Here is a 21875-nt window from a genome sequence, read left to right on the forward strand (position 1 = left end):
AAATCCAAGGCATCAAAAATAGATTTCAAGAGGTGGAGAGAAACAGAAAGACTGACTAGGGACTTTGACATCCAAGGAACAACACAGAGATGTTTCCTGCATTTCGTTTTTGCTTCAGATGTCCCAGAATTGGAGACGGCAAAGCCAACAACCTAGAATACTAACAAGTGGAGACAAATAGCCCCATAAAAGCCCGTTCTCTTCAGCCAAAGGCTCAGGAAAGGGGCAGCCTAGCAAGACAAGAAACTTTTAGAATATAGTCACTCCACTCTAGCCAAACAGCACAGAAAGCTCTGTGATCCTCCTCACCAACGCCAGCAAAAGCTAAGTGGTGATTCTGGACTTCCACCCTCACCGGTCTTTAATGAGGCACCCAACCACCATGTACCCCTGCCAAGGTTGTGTTAGAGAACTGATTTGGGTAATGGACTTTGATCACCTCCAGCTGATAAGCTATCCCTTCAACCCACAGTGTCATTAGAGACCACCATGTGGAGAGCCAGCCGATACTTTCACGCTCACCATAAAGTAATCTGGTGCCTCTCTGCCTCCCCGCTACAGTGGTATCAGAGGAGGCCCAGTGACAAGGCCACCCCCCCCCCCACAGTATCAGAGGAGGTTACATGGGGAGCAGTAATGAGACACTCCTACCCTTTCTCGCCAGAGAAGTATCAACAAAGGCCTAATGGGGAGACAGACATGCAACCCTGCATGCTGCCTGTAACGAGGACCCTTCCCCCCTCAGTGTCAGTAGAGGCCAGATGGGGAACGTGGACTTCGACCTCCACCTGGAAGTAGCAAGGTTACACACCTCTCTTTCTCTGTCAGAGTAGAGTCAGAGGAAGCCAGCTAAAACTGAATGTTTAGATGGCATTCAGAATCTCATAATATTTTATCCAAAATATTCAGGTTTTAATTACCAAGGACCATGGAGATCTCTTACTCAATGAAAAAAAAAAAAGAATCAAGAATCAATAGATACCAACACTGAGATGACAGAAACTAGATTTATCTGACAGAGATTAAAGCAGTCATCATAAAAATGCTTCAAATCAGCACTTATGAACATGCTTGGCATATATGAAAAAACAGTCTCAAAAAAGAAATAGAAGATATAAGGAAAAGTCAGATGGAATTTTAGAACTGTAAAAACAATAACTAAAAATTTAAAAACTCAACAGATGGGCTTTGTTTCTTTTTTTTCCTCACCAACACATTGGATAATGTAGAAAAATGGATAAATCCCTAGAAGCATACAACTTAACAAAACTGAATCACAAAGACATAGAAAATATGGACTGTTTAATAACAAGTAAGGAGACTGACTCAGTAACCAAAAAGTTTCCAAGAAAGAAAAGTCCAGTACAGGATGGTTTCACAAGTGAATTGTTCTGATCATTTAAAGAATTAATGCCAATGCTTCTTGAACTCTTACAAAAAATTGCAAAGGAAGGATCACTGCCAGATTCATTTTATGAGACCAGCATTACCCTGATACCATACCTAAATAAGGACACTGCATGAGAAGAAAGCTATAGGACAATATCCCTGATGAAAACAGATGCAAAAATCCTCAAAAAATACTAGCAAATGGAATTCAACAGCACATTAACAGGACCATACACCATGACCAAATGGGACTTATCCCTGGGATGCAACGATGGTTCAACGTATGCAAATCAGTAGACATGAGATACCACATTAATGAAATAAAGGGTAAATATCATGATCATCTCAATAAGGACAGGGAAAAACATTTGAAAGAAAGTTAACAGCGTATTTCTGTCTGGATGGCCTCTCCATTGATGAAAGTGGGATATTAAAATTCCCTACTACTGTATCGCTGTCTGTTTCTCCTTTTATTTCTGTTATTATTTGCTTTATATGGTTAGGTGCTTCTATTTTGGGTACATATATGTTTATAAATGTTATATCTTCTTGTTGAATTGACCCCCTTATCATTATGTAATGCCCTTCTTTGTTTTTTATTACAGTCTTCGTTTTAAAGTCTATTTTGTTTAGTATGAGTGTTGCTGCCACAGCTTTGTTTTCATTCCCGTTTGCACGGAATATCTTTATCCAACCCTTCCCTTTCAGTTTGTATGTGTTCACGTTTGAGTCTCTCGCAGGCAGCATTGAGAAGGGTTTTGTTTTGCTATCCATTTATCCACGCTGTGTCTGTTGGTTGGAGAATTTGGTCCATTTACACTTAAAACAATTATTGATAGGTACATATTTATTGTCATTTTGTTAAGTGTTTACTGGCTGTTTTTGTAGTTCCTTTCTCTCTGTCTCTTCTCATTCTGGGACCCCTATAATGCAAATGTTAGTTTGCTTGATGTTGTCCCAAAGGTCCCTTAAGGTATTCTCACTTCTTTTCATTCTTTTTTCATTTTGTTGCTCTGTATGTTTTCCATTGCTTTGACTTCCAGCTTGCTGATTCATGCTTCTATTTCATTCTGCTGTCGAATCCATCCAGTGTATTTTTTCAGCTCATTTATAACTTCTGTTGGGTACTGTCTTATATTTTCTATTTTGTTGAAGATCTCAAGTGTCCATCCATTTGTCTCCTGAGATTGGTGAGCATTTTTTATTTGTTACATGTTTTATTTCCATTATCAGGTAGGTTGCTCATCTATATTTCATTAAGGTCTTTTTTTCTGGGAAGTTGCCTTGTTCTTTGACACATATTCCTGTCTCTCCTCATTTTGGCTCTCTCTGTATTAGGTGAAACAGCTACCTCTCCCAGTCTTGAAGGAGTAGTCTCGTGTAGATGGTCCACGTGGCCCAGAAATGCCATCTCCCCTGGCCACCAGAGCCTGACGCTCTGTGAGCATCCCTTGTGTTAGTTGCCTGTGCCTGCCAGCTCTGACAGGGCTCAGCCCCTGCATGGGGAGAGCAGAGTTCAAGCTGCTTGCCGGACTTGGTTGCAGCCTATCTGCTGTGCAGGCAGAACGGGGCTTGGAGCACTCGCCTGGGGCCATTTCCACTAGGCTTCTGTGCAGGGAGGGTGGGCTTCCGCAGTCTCAGCTGCTGCTTGTGCCTCAGTTTCTGTGCAGGGTAGGCAGGGGTCAGAGCACTCTCCTAATTTGGTTGCAGCGCCGTCTCTCTGCATGTTGGGCAGGACTTGGGGTGCTCACCTGGCTCTGTTGTGGCATGGGTGCTGTGCACCCTGGCAGGGACATGGGGCACTAATCTAGTCTGGTTATGGTATGGGGTAGGCCATCATGCCCTCCAGTGCCAGCAGGCTAGAAGGAGAGCAGCAAAAATTGCACCTGTCAGCTCTGTTACCGGCAAGTTAGGATGAGCTTGCAAAAATGGTGTCTGCCAGCAGTTCTGTCCATGGATAAAGTCCCCACAATTTCCCACCTCTCTGGAAGTAACTTTAGAATTGTTAAGTAGGTTTTCCTCACTTAGGGTCCAAGAGATTTTCAATCTGTTGCTTTTGCACTGGATCTCAAGATGAGTGGGTTTGGTCATGAACTCCTTAAGAACATCTGTTTCCCTTGATTCTCTTGGTCTTAATCCCTCTTGATTTTCAAAAACAGATGTTTGGGGCTTATCTTTTGTGTCAGTCCCCAGGATCAGGGTACCTGATGTAGGGGTACAATCCCTTTGCTCCTTAAGGGAGAGTTCTGTATTTTTGTGATACCTCCTAATTGTGGGGTCATTGCGTTTGGTGTAGGGTGCTTGGTAAGGCCATGTCTCTGTCTCTCCTACCTTTTCCAATGTGTCCCTTTGTGTTTTGTTGTGGAAGAACTGCCTATCTAGCCCTCAGGTCCTTTTCAGAGAAAAATCCTTCAATATATAGGTATAAAAACCAAAAATTTGTTTTTTCAGTGGGAGGAGGTGAGTTCAAGGTCTTCCTGTGTCACCATCTTGAAACCCCTTTGCATAGAAAACAACTTCTAGTAGCAAGGTCTTTGCTCTGAATGACTTGAGCCTGATAGAAGGTAACAGATATGAATAAAGAAGACATGGGAGTGTTGTAGGATTTTGAGAACATGTACAGGGTATAATTCTTTTCTAAAGGGGAAAGTTGGATTAGGAAAGATTTAATAGAAGAGGAGATGATTTGATTATTAAAAATGACTAGATTTAAAAAAATGATTAGATAGATGGTATGGACACAGGAGTTGGATGGTATTTTACATAGAGAAAATAGTGAAAGTTGAGACTTACTGGAGTTTAGGGTTTCAGACAGCGGCAGACTGAGATAAGGATTAAAAAAATAAAGGAACCCAGGGGTGCCTGGCTGGCTCAGTCGGCAGAGCATAGGACTCTCAGTCTCAGCCCTGAGTTTAAGCCTCATGTTGGGCATGGAGCCCACTTAAAAACAACAACAACAACAACAACAACAACAACAACAACAACAAAACCAACAATGAAGGAGCCCAGATTCTAGATATCCTGGTATATATTTCCTGTTAAGTGGTTCGGGCATAGTCCCAAGGCAGAGGAGTTATCATGAGATGAAAGCTCATTCTTCATGCATTCATGGATCTTTTGATTACTGATACAACCTAAAATGGAAGATAACTTGGTAAGCAAAATCTTAAAAGATTTTATCGTTACTTTTTCTATCACATGGCAGTCAGATTATACCCTCTATTCAACCCTGACTCAGAAAGAAGGTGTTTCTAAGTATTTCCTCATTTCCAAATTACAGTAACTTCCCCAATTTTCTCTCATTAATTCCATCATTCTCGTGAAAAGATTTTAGTGGCGGGGGTGGTGGGGAAGAGTGTGGGTTGGCAGGTCTCACTGAAGAGTGACAACACAGTTTAAGTAGAATTCTGAAATATCTTACTATTTCAACCTTTGATAGTCCAAGTATGTACCCCAGGGTATGTGCTCTTTTCTTATGGTTACCTGACCCTAAACAAAAGCGTGGGCAAAACCTAAGTAGCTATTCTAATTATCTTACAAAATGAGTAATGAAAAGCAATCATGTATAAGTAATTACATTTAAAGCTCTTTTACCTTAAGAAAGGAGTCTGCTATTGGGGGAGACACCAAAGGGTGAAGCTTTCTACCCTCTTTGAGTTCCTGCTAATTGTATTTTAATATCTATAATTAGTAATATTATAACTCATTCTTTACCTCAAGCAGAATGACAGTTAACTGAATTTGTGTCATAGAAAGATAATTCCGGATGCCTCGCCAAGGATGGATGTCAGTGAGTCCGTGCCAGAGGCAAGGTGGCCGGTTAAAAGGTTCTTAGGAAATCTTTCTTTAAATTGATTGAAAATCTACTTGACTGCAACTTCCAGTGGTGAGGTTTTCGAATTTGGAACCTGTATGGCATGTGATTTTACTAAATTTGGAACCTGTACGGCATGCGATTTTACTACATTTGGCTGCATTTGGCAATGCTATACTTTGTCTCACTCCCTCCTGAGACTGTACCAAATCAAAATTGCTTTAGTGCGCTAGACCCTCGTTCCTTTCCGAATTCCTAGAGCTTGACCATCTAGCATCTCCAGCTTACTCGAGTGTCCTTTCTCTTTTTTTCCCGTAGGGTATTAAGGAAGTCTTTTGAGTGGGAGTGGCTCCGCCAAGAAGGGAAATTTAGTGCATGGAGATGATGAGTCAGTAAAAGTATCTATATAAATGGTGGGTTTTAGGCAGAAGAAAGACATTTTACATTTTTATGGAGGTTTTTGGTTTTTTGTTTTGTTTGTTTTTTAGACGGCAGGTTTACATGTGGCCTATTTAGTGTTGCAGCTTTTACAGTTATTACTACACTGAATCCCTCCTCGAGTGTGTTTAAAACTTTAAAACTTTTCCTTTACATTTTAAAACTCAAAACATGAGCTCTTTAAAATTAGATAAATATAGGACTGCAAAAAGGACCGTATGCAATTCAAACATTAAAGATCTCTGTGAAACAAGAAGTTTGAGACCCTTCTTATCCGAGCATGGACAGTCTCACTGCCCAGAGTTAGCCAGTTTTAATATTTTTTTTAAAAATAGAAGTGTATTACACCGTAAATATTTATTTCAATGTTTCCCCTTTATTTAAAATACATGATGATTATATTTCCATAGTATTACATGTACATTCTGCTTTTCCTTTTTATTGTCTGTCCAGTATTCCTTTGGATGGCTTTACCATAAATTATTTAACCAGGTTCCTGTTGATGGATAATTAGAATTTTCCCAGATTTCCATTATTGTAACCAGTATTACTGAGAGCATAGAACTATGAATGTGCGTATTATTACTATAGCTAGAGAGCAAATACCTAGAAATTGCATTGCTGATTCAAAGAGTGTGCGCATTTTTGAAATATAAAAAATGTATGTTGGTCTCTGCCCCAGGTTCCTGGCACAGAGCTCCTAAAAACCTTGTAATTTCACAAGAAGAGCACGGGGAGTATTTTTTTGGTCTAGTATTTGGCCTTTGACCCTGATTCCTGACACAGAGATCCTAAATGCCTCATAATTTCCTGGGTGAGAGGAGTATGTTTTCTTCTAATGAAGCGAGTCTCAGGGGGTTCCTGGCTGCAGGCCGGTCCTCAAAAGATCAAGCCATATTTCAAATTGGGAATTTTAAGCCCTACCCCTCCTTCTCCAGAGGGGAGAGAGAGGGTGGAAATAGAGTTAGCAATTAGTCTTGCCTCCATGATGAAGCCTCCGTGGAGATCCTAGCAGAAGGGGGGGGCGAGGAGCGTCCAGCTGGTGAGCTCATGGAGATGCTTGGAGAGTGACAGGCCCCGTGAGGGCACGGAGCTCTGACTTACCTTGGGCATCTCTTCCATCTGGCTCTTCCTGAGTTATATGCTCTTACAGTAGAGTGACAAACCAGTAAGGAAGACGTTTTCCTGAGTTCTGTGAGCCACTCTAGTCAGTCAGTCAACCCAAGGAAGGCTTCTGGGAACCTCTGATTGACAGCTAGCCAGTCAGAAGTGCACAGGACAATCTTGACCTGCGAATGGTGTCTGCAGTGGGCCGGGGGTCTCGTAGGAACTCAACCCTTAACCTGGGGCGCTCTTTCCAGGTAGGCAACATCAGCTTTCCCTTTCTTCACTATGACAAACTCTTAGAATGACGAAGTTTCCTCTGTTACTCAAATCGCTGTCATTTTCTGGCCAGAATGAAGAGTCGTGATTCCATTCTTCACGTTGTGCAGTGGAGCACAGCGTTGGCAATTCAGCCAGCGTCCACCACCCTCCCTGTGGTAATCGCCCCGCCGTGGAGAGATGAATCCCCCACCCGGCCTACCTCCAGTGTTGAGGTTACTAATGCCGGTGGGCACCAAGAGGCCATAAAGAGATTTCATGACAGAACGAGGCTTTCTGGGAAGAGCTGGGTGGCTCTAAAACGGGTCAGAAAATGACTTAAAAGCTAGGAGGGGCAACTGGCTTTTGCTCTTATTGTGGTTGGGGGTTGGGGCTGGGGTGGGGATTCCCACCAATGGGCCAGGCTAGACGTCAACTTCCTGGTGATACTGAAGGAGATAGAGCACACAAGTTTTCGTTTTTCTTTCCTTTTTTAAAATTTATCTATTTATTTATATAAGATATATATATTTATATAAGATTTATTTATTTGTTTGCCAGAGAGAGAGAGAGTGCACAAGCAGGGGGAGTGGCAGGCCGAGGGAGAAACAGTCTCCCCATTGCACAGGGAGCCCAGTGAGGGACTCCGTCCCAGGACGCTGGGATCATGACCTGAGTGCAAGGCAGACGCTTCAACTGAGCCACCCAGGCGTCTCACACACAGGCTTTCCTAGTTGCTTGTCCAGTTGTGTTCCAAGAGGGGAAAAAGTGGGGTAGAGCTTGGAGCTTGTCAGCAAACGTAAAAGACGGGGTGAGATACTTGGTTACATCCTTCATACTATATGCTGATGTCCATCCTTACTCTGGATTGTAGCTCCTGTCCTTCAGTGACAGCTGATCCCATCCCCCGTCTCCAGAAATGGGCTTGATCAGTATAAGGCAAGTTTATTTATTTACCAGTTAGGAGTTTAGAAATCAGGCATATATCGGTCAGCACAGAGAATGCTCCTGGCCATAGGGAATTTGTATGTGACCAAGTTTTATCTTATAAGGTGTAAGGGGAAGTTTCTTTTTTGGGAGGTGGGGTGGGTTTGCAGGAGAGCAAGACTAGGAAGTTTCCCCCCTACTTAAGAGAACACCGGTATAAGAGATAAGCTGTCTTCCTTTGGACATTGCCCTATGCATAATGAGGTCTCGAAGCGCACTAGCCATCCCGCGTCCAGCTAGCCACTCAAGAGAGCCACAGGAGACAGATTCCTGCTTGTGTCATGTCTGATGACGATCCTACTTCATCTCATTTTTAGTCATTCGAGCCGAGCATTTGACTATGTGTGTTTATATTAATTTTCTGGTAATTCATCTCAAAACAAAAACCTAGTCTGTTTACTCATCCATTTATTTTCTGAGACAAAGAACTTTCAGTAAAAGTCTTGTCGAGTGCCGTGCTTTTAGAAAAATGAAATTCTCCCTGATTTATGGACAGCTGGAGCTCGCTTTTCCACCCCCAGTGTTTTTTTAAGTTGCCGGTTTCCGTCTGTATTGGATTCCAGGATACCTATGTTCTTCCTGTCTCAAGAATTTATACTCTAATCTGTTTCATAATTATATCACTTTGGTTCCTCTAATTTTCTCTTCGCACAAGGATTTTCTCTAGACCTGAGGTATTCTTTTTGGACAGCAAGTGATTATTCTTTATGCCACTCTTGTTTGAGCGGCTTATTTTGAATCCTGTAAACCCTTACCTTGTCATTCTTCATTCATGAATTGCGTTTTAGGAATTGGTCCCTTCCTGCCGAATTTTGAGGCCATTCTGAAGTAAGTTAAAGAAATACATCAAGTAAATTCAACTTGATAACAATTTTTGATATGTTCTATTTTGTTGACATTTGTCTCCATTGTTTCGTGTTTTGTCTACTCCATAAACTCATTGGATTCCAGTGTCTAAAATTATTCCTAGGAACACTCACTTTTATATATTGTACCATATTTATTCCATATGATTTTCACTTTTGGTCATGACAGGAACTTACTAGCTTGCTCATCATGGTTGAATGTCAATGCCTGTAGATCTCTGGAAAGCAAAAGTATGACAAGATGACTTTAAGAAATAGCATTACTTAGTGGTTTTTGCTTTGTAAAAATTCTTTCCACAGATACTTTCACAGAAGCAGTACACTTTCCCCAGGAATTATTAGATTCATGTTATCTAAGTTTCTTTTGAGAGAAATTTCAGGAAGAAGTCACTATCAATTTATCATACCAGTAGTTTTGTTGTGTGCATGAATATACATTTAGTAATATAATCAAAAGAAATTTACAATGCTATATTTAATGGTTAGCCATTATATTGTTAGGACGATAAGGAGATATTGGTTTTTAATTCTGTTTCTAGGCAATATAGATGTTAATGTTATCTAAGGAATATTTTTATAATTTTAAGTCAATACCTGCATATTTACATTGAAAATCTTTTTATCTGCTTTCTTTCCTCTTATCATTGCGCGTGTGCTTGTGTGTATGTGTGTGTGTGTGTGTGTGTGTGTGTGAGCATTTTAGTTCAGGGGAGTTGAGTGAATGTTTATGACAGTATTCACTTCATTCCCATCTAGGGATTCTACTACTTATCACCCTCTGACAGGCAATTAGTTCCTGTTGTGTAATTAATTATTAAAGTCATCTTACTGCATTTTTAAAAACTGGCATACAATATAATGTAAATCACAATGATTTCTATTTTACTAAAGTGTATAATGCTATTCTGTCTAAATAAATAACGTTTATACTTAATGTAAAGGAGATGAATTGTTGTCACTCTGTGAAAGCTAGTATAATTTTCTTTAATGTCATCTCAGCAAATATTTTAGCAATGCTCTATGTTGGTGAACATGTTTTCCCAACTGAATAAATGTACATTTATTACTAACTGATAAGAATTTGGCTCAAATAAATATGTTGACATTTCCCAAATTTTTCAAGGTTATAAAATTATCAGTACAGTTACTAGCAGTCCTTACTTTCAAATATCAGGTACAACTTGCACTTAGACTTAACATCAGAACTCAGACCAGTTACCCTACAATTAGAAAGATAGGTGTAGAAAGTTTCCTGATACGTGGTCAGTAAGAATTTTTCCAGCTCCTACAGTGTGTTAGATAATGTGTTAGGAAATTTTGGAAGTAACAACACAATCTGATAGTCTTGAAGTTTATTTAGAATGCCTTTTGTAGTTTGGAGACTTTAATGCATTCCCCAGCATTTAATCATTCCCCAGATGAGGGATCGGACAGATCAAATAAACGAATTACTTATGATGGAGTGGGGTTTGGCAAAATGGAGAGAGCAGACTGTCTAAAAAGAGCTACAGCTAGTTAGTTCATCTTTTCTTTCTCAAGTAAAAACCCAAATCCAGCGTCGTGATAACTTCTAAGTAAGCTCTGTGCCCAGTATGGGGCTTGAACCCATGACCCTGAGATCAAGAGCTGGATGGTCTATTGAGTCAACCAACCTGTCATCCTTGAGAGGACTTGTGATAAATTCTAATTTCTGAAGTGAAGATGGAAACTTAGATTTTTATATGAACTTACCAACGTTTTAAAAATTCAAATTCTAGTTAACATATAGTGTAGTATTGGCTTCAGGACTAGGATGAGTGCTTCATCACTTACATAGGACACCCAGTCCTCATCCCAGTAAGTGCTCTCCTTAATGCCCATCACTCCTTTAGCCCATCTTCCTACCCACCTCCCTCCAGCAACCCTGTTTGTTCTCTGTCATTAAGAGTCTCTTATGTTTTTTTCCTTCTCTGCTTTTATCTTATTTTATTTTTCCTTCCTTTCCCCTATGTTCATCTGTTTTTTTCTTAAATTCCACATAGGAGTGAAGTCATATGGTATTTGTCTTCCTCTGACTGACTTATTTCGCTTAGCGTAATACTCTCTAGCTCCAGCCACGTCCTTGCAAATGGCAAGATTTCACTCTTTTTAATGGATGAGTAATATTCCATTGCGTATATATGCCACATCTTCTTGATCCATTCATCAGTCGATGGACACTTGGGCTGTTTCCATAATGCAACTAGATCAAGGACTCCCCTGTACAAAACCTTATGATGATCTTTCATTGTTTTTGGGTTAAAATAAAGTCCAAGTTCCCCTTTATTGGATATGTCATTAGCAAATATCTTTTCCCAATCAGTATGTCGCCTTTTAGTTTTATTAACTACTTTTTTTTTTTGCTATGCAGAAGCTTTTTATTTTGATGAAATCCCAATAGCTTATTTTTGCTTTTGATTCCCTTGCCTTGAGAGACATATCTAGAAAAAATTGTTATGGCTGATGTCTGAGAAGTTATTGTGTGTGTTCTTGTCTAGGATTTTTATGGTTTCAGTACTCACATTTAGGTCTTTGATGCATTTTGACTTTATCTTTGTGTTTGGTGAAAGAAAGTGATCCAGTTTTATTCTTTTTCATGTAGCTGGTCTGGTTTTCCCATCATCATTTGTTGAAGAGACTGTCTTTCTCCCATTGGATGTTCTTTCCTGATTTGCTGAAGATTCATTGACCATATAATTGTGGGTTTGTTTCTGGATTTTCTATCTTGTTCCATTGATCTATATGTCTATTTTTTTGTGCTAGTACCATCCTGGTTTGATCACTACAGCTTTCTGATGCCTCCAGCTTTGCTTTTCTTTTTCAAGTTTACTTTGGCTGTTCAGGGTCTTTTGTGGTTCCATACAAATTTTAGGATTGTTTGTTCTTGCTCTCTGACAAATGCTCTTGGTATTTTGAAAGGGATTGCATTAAATGTATAGGTTGCTTTGTGTTATATAGACATTTTAATCACATTTATTCTTCTAAACCATGAGCATGGAATGTCTTTCCATTTCTTTGTATTGTTATCAATTTCTTTCATCAGTGTTTTACAGTTTTCAGAGTACAGGTCTTTCACCTCTTTGGTTAGGTTTATACCTACGTATTGGGGCACCTGGGTGGCTCAGGCAGTGAAGCATCTGCTTTTGGCTCAGGCTGTGATCCCTGGGTCCTGGGATCGAACCCACATCAGGCTCCCTGCTCAGTGGAGAGCCTGCTTCTCCCTCTTGCTCTGCCGGCCACTCTGCCTACTCTTTTTTTTTTTTTTTGGTCAAATAAATAAATAAATAAATAATCTTAAAAAAAGTTTTATACCTACATATATGATTAATTTTAGTGCAATTGTAAATGGGATAGAATTCTTCATTTCTCTTTCTCCTTCATTATTGGTGTATAGAAAGGCAACAGATTTCTGTATATCGATTTTGTAGTCTGCAACTTTACTGAATTTGTTGATGAGTTCTGGCAGTTTTTTGGTGGAGTATCTTGGGTTTTCTATAGAGTATCATGTCATCAGCAAATGGTGAAAGTTTTACTCTTCCTTGTTGATTTGGATACCTTTTATTTCTTTTTGTTGTCTGACTGCTGTGGCTAGGACTTCCAGTGTTATGTTGAATAACCGTGGTGAATGTGGACATCCCTGTCTTGTTCCTGACCAGAGAGGAGAAACACTCAGTTTTTCCCCATTTAAGATAATATTAGTGATGGGTTTTTCATATAAGGCCTTTATTATGTTGAGTTATTTTCCTTCTAAACCTATATTGTTGAAGGTTTTTTTTTTTTTTTAAAGATTTTATTTATTTATTTGTCAGAGAGAGAGAGGACGAGAGAGTGAGCGTGCACAGGCAGAGGCAGAGGGAGAAGCAGGCTCCCTGCCAAGCAAGGAGCCCGATGTGGGACTCGATCCCAGGACGCTGGGATCATGACCTGAGCCGAAGGCAGCTGCTTAACCAACTGAGCCACCCAGGCGTCCCTGTTGAAGGTTTTTATCATGAATGGATGCTGTACTTTGTCAAAGGATTTTCTGTATCTGTTGAAATGATCTTATGGTTCTTATCCTTACTTTTATTAATATGATGTTTCACATCGATTGATTTGAAGATATTGAACCACCCTTGCAATCCAGGTATAAATCTCACTTGATTGTTGACACACTATGACTTTTGATTGGAGCATTCTGTCCATTTACCTCCAAAGTGATTATTGATAGATATGTATTTATTGACTTTCTAATACTTGTTTTGTTGTTGATTTCTGGAGATTTCCCCTAATCCTTTCTTGTCTTTCTCTTTTTCATGTTTTGCCCATTTTCTTTAATGATGTATTTAGATTTTGTTCTCTTTATTCTTTTCATGTTTATTAGTTTTTTTTTTAAATATATATGGTTACCGTTAGGTTAACAGATAACCTCTTCTGCAAACAGCAGTCTATATTAAATTGATAGTCATTTCTTTATTTTAATGGTTTTGTTTATTTATTCATGAGAGACACACAGAGTGAAAGGCAGAGGTAGAGGGAGAAGCAGACTCCCCATGGAGCAGGGAGCCTGATTTGGGACTTGATCCCAGTACCCTGGGATCACGACCTGAGCTGAGGCAGACACTTAAGCCACTGAACCAACTGAGCCACCTCGGTGCCCTGTTGATGATCATTCAAATTTGAACCTATTCTTTTCCCTTCTCCTCCCCACATTTCAGGTATATGTTATTATATTTTATATCCTTTTTTTGGTGAGTTCCTTGAATGATTTTTTTTTTCTTTTTAGAGAGAGAGAGCACACATGAGCAGTGGGGAGGGGCATAGGGAAGGGTGGAGAGAATCTTAAGCAGGCTCCATACCTAGCTTGGAGCCCAAAGAGGGGCTCAGTCTTACAACCCTGAGATCATGACCTCAACCGAAATCAAGAGTTGGATGCTTAAATGACTGAGACAGCCAGGCACCACTCCTTGACTGATTTTTACAAAACATTCGTTTTTACTGCTTTTGTGTTTCCTATCTTTATACTGTCACTGTTGGTCTCTCCTTTCTACTCAAAGAATCCCTTTTAATATTTCTTGCAGGGCTGATTTAATGGGCATGAACTCCTTTAATTTCCGTTTGGGAACCTCTGTCTTTCCTTCTATTCTGAATGATAGCTTTGATGGATAGAATGTTCTTGACTGCAGATTTTTCTCATTCAGGACTTTGACTATATCATACCACTCCCGTCTGTCTTACAAAGTTTCGGTTGAAAAGTCTCCTGCAAACCTTATGGGTTTTCCCTTGTAAGTTGCTGACTTCTTTTGTCTTGTGGCTTTTAGAACTTTTTTCTTTATCACTATATTTTGCATATTTAATTACAATATTTCTTGGTGTTGGCCTGCTTTTGTTGATTTTGATGGGAGTTCTCTGTGCCTCCTAAATTGGGATGTCTGTTTCCTTCTCCAGATTAAGGAAGTTTTCAGCTATCATTTCTTCAAATAAATTTTCTTCCCCATTTTATCTCTTCTTCTGGAGTTCTTATAATATGAATGTTATTATATTTGATGAACTGACTGAGTTCCCTATGTCCATTCACGTGTTGTATAATTCTTCTTTCTCTCTTTTGTTAAGCTTCGTTGTTTTCCTTACTTTGTCTTCTAGGTCATTGATTTGTTCCTCTGTTTCTTCCAACCTGCTGTTCATTGCATCAAACCTATTTCCCCTCTTATTTTTTGTACTCTTCATCTCTGATTCCTTCTTTCTTAACTTTTTAATCTCTGTAGTAATGGTCTCACTGATGTTTTCTCTTCTCTTCTGAGGCTCAGTGAATACCCTTATGACTGTTGCTTTAAATTCTCCATCAGGCATGTTACATATATCTTTCACTTAGATCTCTCATGGTGGCCTTGTCTTATTCTTTCATTCTTGATACATTCCTCTGTCTTCTCATTTTGTGTTAAGTCTCTGCCTGCTTCTCTGGGTTAGAAAAGCCAGTTATGTCTTTGGCTCCTGGAAGTAATGGAAGAAGAGGTCATCTGGTGTCCAGGGCCTGGTGCTTCAGGGAGTGGCTCTAGTACGTGCCGCATGCCCTCTGCTGTTGTCTTCTGGCTGCTCTACCCTTCAGGCCAGTTGTCTGCTGAGGCTCTTCTTGCTTACTCTGGGCAGGGTTTGGTGCCTACCTGAAAAGTGGGGAGTTTTTTTTTTTTAAGATTTTATTTATTTATTTGACACAGAGAGACACAGCGAGGGAACACAAGCAGGGGGAGTGGGAGAGGGGGAAGCAGGCTCCCCACTGAGCAGGGAGCCCAACCTGGAGCTTGATCCCAAGACCCTGGGATCATGACCTGAGCCGAAGGCAGCCGCTTTATGACTGAGGCACCCAGATGCCCTGAATGGGGGGAGTTTTAACCAGGTGTGCTCTGATTTGCTTGTGAAATCAGACCTGTCACCACTTCCATCAGAACTGAGGCCCCACAGGTCTCTCTGGTTGGGAGGCATGGTACAGGCTGGGGTTTGTGATTGTCTTCTGGGGGAGGGGCCCAAGTATTGTGACTAAGGTAAGTATGACTGAGAAGGGCATTTCCACTGGAGTGCAGGGATGTGGGGCTTAGTGTAAGTAACTTGGGCAGCCAGATTCCTTGCTGCGCTGCTTCCTGCAAGTGGCTCTGTATTTATGCTCGGGGGAGGGAGGTGGCACCAACCAGCTCCTTTGTTCCTGGAGAGGTGTCTCTGTAAACACTGCTTCTCAGGGACATGCTCCGAGATGAGTGAGTAATCTCTCCACTGTGGGCCCCAGGTGTTGTTTAGATGGCTGTTCCCATGCTGTTTGCCCCTGGGTTGTTTGCTTACTTTCTCTCCAAGAGCAGCACAGTGCCCTCCAGGTTCTCTCCCAGGCAAGCCTACTGACCTTTAAAATGCCAGTCTTGGGGCACCTGGGTGGGTCAGTGGGTTAAAACCTCTGCCTTCGGCTCGGGTCATGATCTCAGGGTCCTGGGATCGAGCCCCGCATCGGGCTCTCTGCTCAGCGGGGAGCCTGCTTCCCCCTTTCTCTCTGCCTGCCTCTCTGCTTACTTGTGATCTGTCAAATAAATAAAAATTAAAAAAATAACATTAATTCTTATGATCCATGACTATAGGATATCTTTCCATTTTTTGTGTTTTCATCAATTTCTTTCATCAGTGTGTTAGAGTTATAGGTGTACATGTTTTTCATCTCCTTGATTAAATTAATTCTTATGGATTTTATCGTTTTGATGCTCTCATAAATGGGATTCTCCTTATTTCTTCTTCAGATAGTTCTTTGTTAGTGTATAGAAATGGAACTGACCTCTATATGTTGAATTCTGTATCCTTTAACTTTACTGGATTCATTTATTAGTTCTAGCAATTTCTTGGTGAAGTATTAGGGATTTTCTATATGGAAGATCATGTCATCTGCAGAGGCAGTTTTACTACTTCCTTTCTGATTTGGAAGCCTTTTATTTCGTTGTCTTGCCTAATTGCTAATGAATGTAAATGAAAACAACAAACCTAATTAAGGGGAGGCAGCTAAAGCAGTGTTTAAAGAGAAATTTAAACCTGCAAATGCCTATCTTAAAAAAGAAGAAAAATCTCAAATCAACATCCCAAATTTCTACATTAGGAAACTTGGAAAATAAGAGCAAACTAAATACATATCATTCAGAAGGAAGGAAATAATAAAGACTAAAGTGGAAATAGAGAAAACAGAGAATAGAAAAACAATAGAGAAAATCAATGAAGGCTAACATTGTTTCTTTGAAAAGATAAATTGCCAAAACTTTAGCTAGACCAACAAAGCAAAAAAGAGAGAAGATTCAAAATACTAAAACCATGAATAAAAGAGGTGACACCATATATAACATGTAGAAATAAAAGGAATTATAAGACAACACAATGAACCACTGTATGTGTACAAGTTACAGAGATGAAATGGACAAATCCCTTGAAAGATACAAACTAGCAAAACATACCTAAGAAAAAACCACAAATCTGAATTGACAAATGAAATCTGAATGTCACAAGTAAAAACATTGAATACATAATTTCAAATCTTCCCCAAAATAAAAGGCCAAACCCAGATACCTTTCCTGGTAATGTCTATTAAACACTGAAAGAAGAATTAATATCAATTCTTCACAACTTCTCCAAAAAACAGAAGAGAATGGAATACTTCCTAACTCACTCTATGAGGCCTGTTATTACTCTGATTAGAAAAAAAACCCAGAAGATACTGCAAGAAAAGAAAACTACCAACCATTATCTCTTACAAATACAGATGTAAAAAAAAAAAAAACAACTCAAAAAAAAAAAAAATACTGTTAAGGGGCGCCTGGGTGGCTCAGTCATTAAGCGTCTGCCTTTAGCTCAGGTCATGATCCCAGGGTCCTGGGATTGAGCCCCGCATCGGGCTCCCTGCTCAGCAGGAAGCCTCCTTCTCCTTCTGCTCCCCCAGCTTGTGTTCCCTCTCTCACTGTGTCTCATAAGTAAATAAAATCTTAAAAAGAAATACTGGCAAACCAAATTCAGCAAAAATATAAAAAAGATTATATACCATGGTTAGGTGGTATTTATTCGAGGAATGCAAGATCAGTTTTACATGTGAAAATCAATTAATGTAATATAATATATCATAGTATATGAGAAAAAATGACATGATTATCTCCTTGGATGCAGAAAAGGCATTGGACAAAATCCAACAATGTTTCATTGTTGATGACAATGGACATTGGGAACCTTCTCAGCTTGTGCGGACTAGTTATAGAAACATACAGCTAGCATCCCAGTTCTCATAAAATGGGTAAAAGATAGTTCTTGTATGTTGGCCACTTTGTTGTTTTTTTTCTTCATAGAGACTATGAAGTCTGCTCGTACCAAACTCAATTGTTTACACAATTAATCGCCTTAAAAACATCCTTCTAAATGATATTTTTTGCCATTCAGAATATGCCTGTCTTGCATATGAAAATTTGTAGCCAATACCCCAAACCACTGCTGCCCACTGGGGCTCTCAAAGACTCCCAACGGTGCCACTGAGCAACATCACCTAGACACATAAGCTCCCTCTCCCAGGAAACCCCTTGACCTCTTCTCCTTCTGGGTGGTGACCAAGCCACCCCTGTCTCTGGAAGGTCTACTCTAAGGAACTTCCCCTCTCACACCATTCTGTCCAAACGGCCCCAAACCACTTATTGTGCCATAATGCCATCTCATAGTCATTTGATCAGCCCTAAAATCTCTGAACTCACCAAATCTTTTGCTCCTGAAAGACTGAATGCATTCTTCGTACAATCAGACCCAAGGCTAGGATGTCTTCTTTTTTAACGTGCATTACTTTGCTTGGACTCCCATAATAAAGTACCATAGACTGGCAGTTTAAACAGCATACACTTATTCTTACAGTTCTGGAGAAGTCTGAGGTGAAGGTGTCCTTAGAGTTGGTTCTTCTCAGGGTCATAAGGGATAGATCTCTTCCCGGCATCTCCTTTGCTTCTTGATGGCCATCTCGCTCTGTGTCTTCACAGAATCTTCCCTCTGTATGAGTGTGTATGAGTTTACATTTTTTTCCTGCTTGTCACCCAAAGCACAAGCAACAAAAGCAAAATTCAACAAATGGGACTACATCAAACTGAAAAGCCTCTACACAGCGAAAAAAGCAATCAGTCAACTGAAAGAGCAACCTACAGAATGGGAGAAAATATTTGCAGGTCTTATATCATATGGGGTTAGTATCCAAACTGCACAAGGAGCTTATACAACTGCATGACAGTGGGACAAATAGTCCAGTTAAAAAACAGATAAAGAGGGCACCTGGGTGGCTCAGTGGGTTCAGCCTCTGCCTTCGGCTCAGATCATGATCTCAGGGCCCTGGGATCGAGCCCCGCATTGGGCTCTCTGCTCAGCGGGGAGCCTGCTTCCCTTCCTCTCTCTCTCTGCCTGCCTCTCTGCCTACTTGTGATCTCTCTCTGTCAAATAAATAAATAAAATCCTTAAAAAAAACAGGTAAGGATCTGAGCAGATGTTTTTACAAAGAAGATGTATGAAAAGCTAACAGATGCATGGAAAGGTGCTCAACATCACTATTCATAGAGGAAACGTAAATCAAAACCACAATGGGTTATCACCTCACAGCTGTTGGGTTGGCTGTTTGCAAAAAGACAAAATAAGTGTTGTTGAAGATGAGCAGAAATGCTACCCGTTATGCAATGTTGGTGGGAATGTAAATTGGTAGTTAGTGTGAAAACCAGTATGGCGTTTCCTCAAAAAAATTAAAAATAAAACTACATATGATCCAGAAATTCTAGTTCTGGGTATACATTGGAAGGAAATGAAATCACTGTCGGGACGGGATATCTGCAGCCCTGCATTCCTTGCAGCATTAATCACAACAGCATAAGATAGAGAAATCAACTAAGTGTCTGAGTGTCTGTCAATGGACAAATGCATTAAGAAAAAATACACATATATACATGCGTGCGCGCACACACACACACACACACACACACACACAGGAAAATTATTAAGCCATAAAAAGAAGGAAATCTTGACATTTGTTACAACACGGGTAAGACTTGAGAATATTATGCTAAGTACAATAAGCCAAACAGAGAAAGACAAGTACTGCATGGTCTCACTTATGTATGGAATCTAAAAAAGCCAAACTCACGGAAACGCAGAATAGATTTTTGGTCGCCAGGAGCTTGGGGGGAGGAATGGGGAGATATTGGTCAGAGGGTACAGACTTTCAGTTATATGATGAATAAGTTCTGGGGTTTAATGTACAGCATGGTGATTACTGTTTTTTTTTTTTAAAGATTTTATTTATTTATTTGACAGAGATCACCAGTAGGCAGAGAAGCAGGCAGAGAGAGAGAGAGGAGGAAGCAGGCTCCCTGCTGAGCAGTGAGCCCGATGCGGGGCTCGATCCCAGGACCCTGAAATCATGACCTGAGCCGAAGGCAGAGGCTTCACCCACTGAGCCACCCAGGGGCCCCATGAATTTTTGTGTCTTGAAGTAACTTTGAGTTAACTAACTTCCCTCTGTAATACACGTACTCCATCTAACAGAGATGGCTGCACCTCGTATCGTGGCTGTTAATTATTGCTGAGAATTCTTTGACTTGCTGATAGTTTTCAGGTCTGCTTCCTTAGATCCAGATATTTTGTCTTTATTTGCATTAAGTGTAAGATATGTCCCTCTCTTCCAAAATACCCTGCAGAATATCTTCTATATTATCTTGAAAAAGAATTTCACCCTGCCCTTCCACTACCCCCCAGACGGCTCTATTGTGCTCTGTTCTAATAATTCGAGGCGGTTTGCTACGTTACCACCCTTGGCTGTGTCTCAAGATGAGGGGATAGAAACTTCTAGATTGATTCTTCCCCAGGGAAATGTCCCCAAGATTATATAATTTGACAAATGCTTCTGTGGCACTCACTACGTTTTGGACCGTTGTTTAATCCTCCTAAGAATTCTGGGAGTACAAATCTAGGCATTGTGACCATTACTCACATTTTACAAACGATTCTGACTAATTTGCTATAGGATACACAGCTGACAAGTGTCGAAGCTGGACTGGGAACTGACGAAATCTGGCTTTAGACTCCACACCATTAACTACTGTAAGCTCTGAGGACAAGCGAATTGGCCAGAGCTCCCTCAGGGGAGCCAGCATTTCCCTTCTGTTCTCTGGACGCCTTGTCTGGTGTTTCCACAGCTTCCCCCCATCCCTCTCCCTGCCACTAGTGTTTCAGTGCACTGTACAAGGGGCTGTATCAGCGGTTGGAATCCTTTCTGGAAGGCCTCCAATGGAAACCGACTTAACAGCCGAGAGCTAGAGGGAAGCTTGTGTGTATCGGTTCCCAGGGTCTTAAGCTTGGTCTTTCCTGCTTCCATTCCAGCTGGCTTCTCCACCCCTCTTAGATGGCTGCCTTCATTCACCTAGCCACTGAAGAATCACAGCTGTGCCCCCTTTTCACAATCCCCAAAGCTCCCGAACCAATATTCACTTGAACGAGCTTCTATCACTCTGTACACATACACACCAGAAGCTATTCCTGGGCCAGATGAATGAAATCGTTCTTTGTTGCTATGACAAGTTCACAGGCAGCCAAGATTTCCCTATCCCATTTAGAAATAGAGGCAGGAAGTTACTAACATCTATATAAGTACTGAAAATTAACTGATTTCGCATTAGATGCCCTTGAGGTACCCAGGCCTTCCGCCAACTTAATTCCCACCGGCCCCCCTAAGCCTCAGTACCTTGGACTTTTTGCCAAAGCTGCTTGCTCAGCTGTAAGACCTCATGCTGTGACAAAGATAACTGGCTGTATAAATTAGGAGTGCAACCTCTAGCAGATACAATGAGAGCTATATAATCCCACAATCTAAGGGAATGTTTCACACCTATTTTGCCAAAGGGTGTATGTGTTAGTGAATGGGGGTACTTTCTGACAGTACAAATCCCTACTTCTGTATTACCATATTACACTTATTTCTTGTCCTCAAAAGGGTTCTTTCCCTCTTTGATATTTCCCAGAAGAAACTACGGAGCCAGCAAATATTGCCACTATCCAAATTTTTATCTTGGTGACATTCATACTACAGTATTTTCTCCTACAAAACTATCAAATCTTAGACTGGGCTTATCCTCAAAAATGGCAAGGCCCCTTCTTTGCAGTTCTGGCTACAAAGTTCACCGTGAGTTTGTTCTCATCTTCCGCGCCTTGACTATCCTGCACTGTTCTCATGACATTTTATATACACACATATATGTGTGTATAACATTTTAAAATTTATTAATTTATATATATTATATTTTTATGAAGTAAAACAATTTTTCATAGCATTTTACAGCCGGAAAGTAGACACAGTTTTTTGAGTGTTTATAATTGAGTTTTGTTAGAATTATCTTTCCCCAAAGCGAGCAAGTAAAGAGGAAAAACATTTTGGTTTTTCAGTTTCTTTCATCTGAGTCAAGATTGTATATCCATTGTATTCTATATCCCCCAAAGTGCTTAAAACA

The sequence above is a fragment of the Martes martes genome (genome assembly GCF_963455335.1).
Source record: "Martes martes genome assembly, chromosome: X".
In the NCBI taxonomy this organism is placed as follows: Eukaryota; Metazoa; Chordata; class Mammalia; order Carnivora; family Mustelidae; genus Martes; species Martes martes.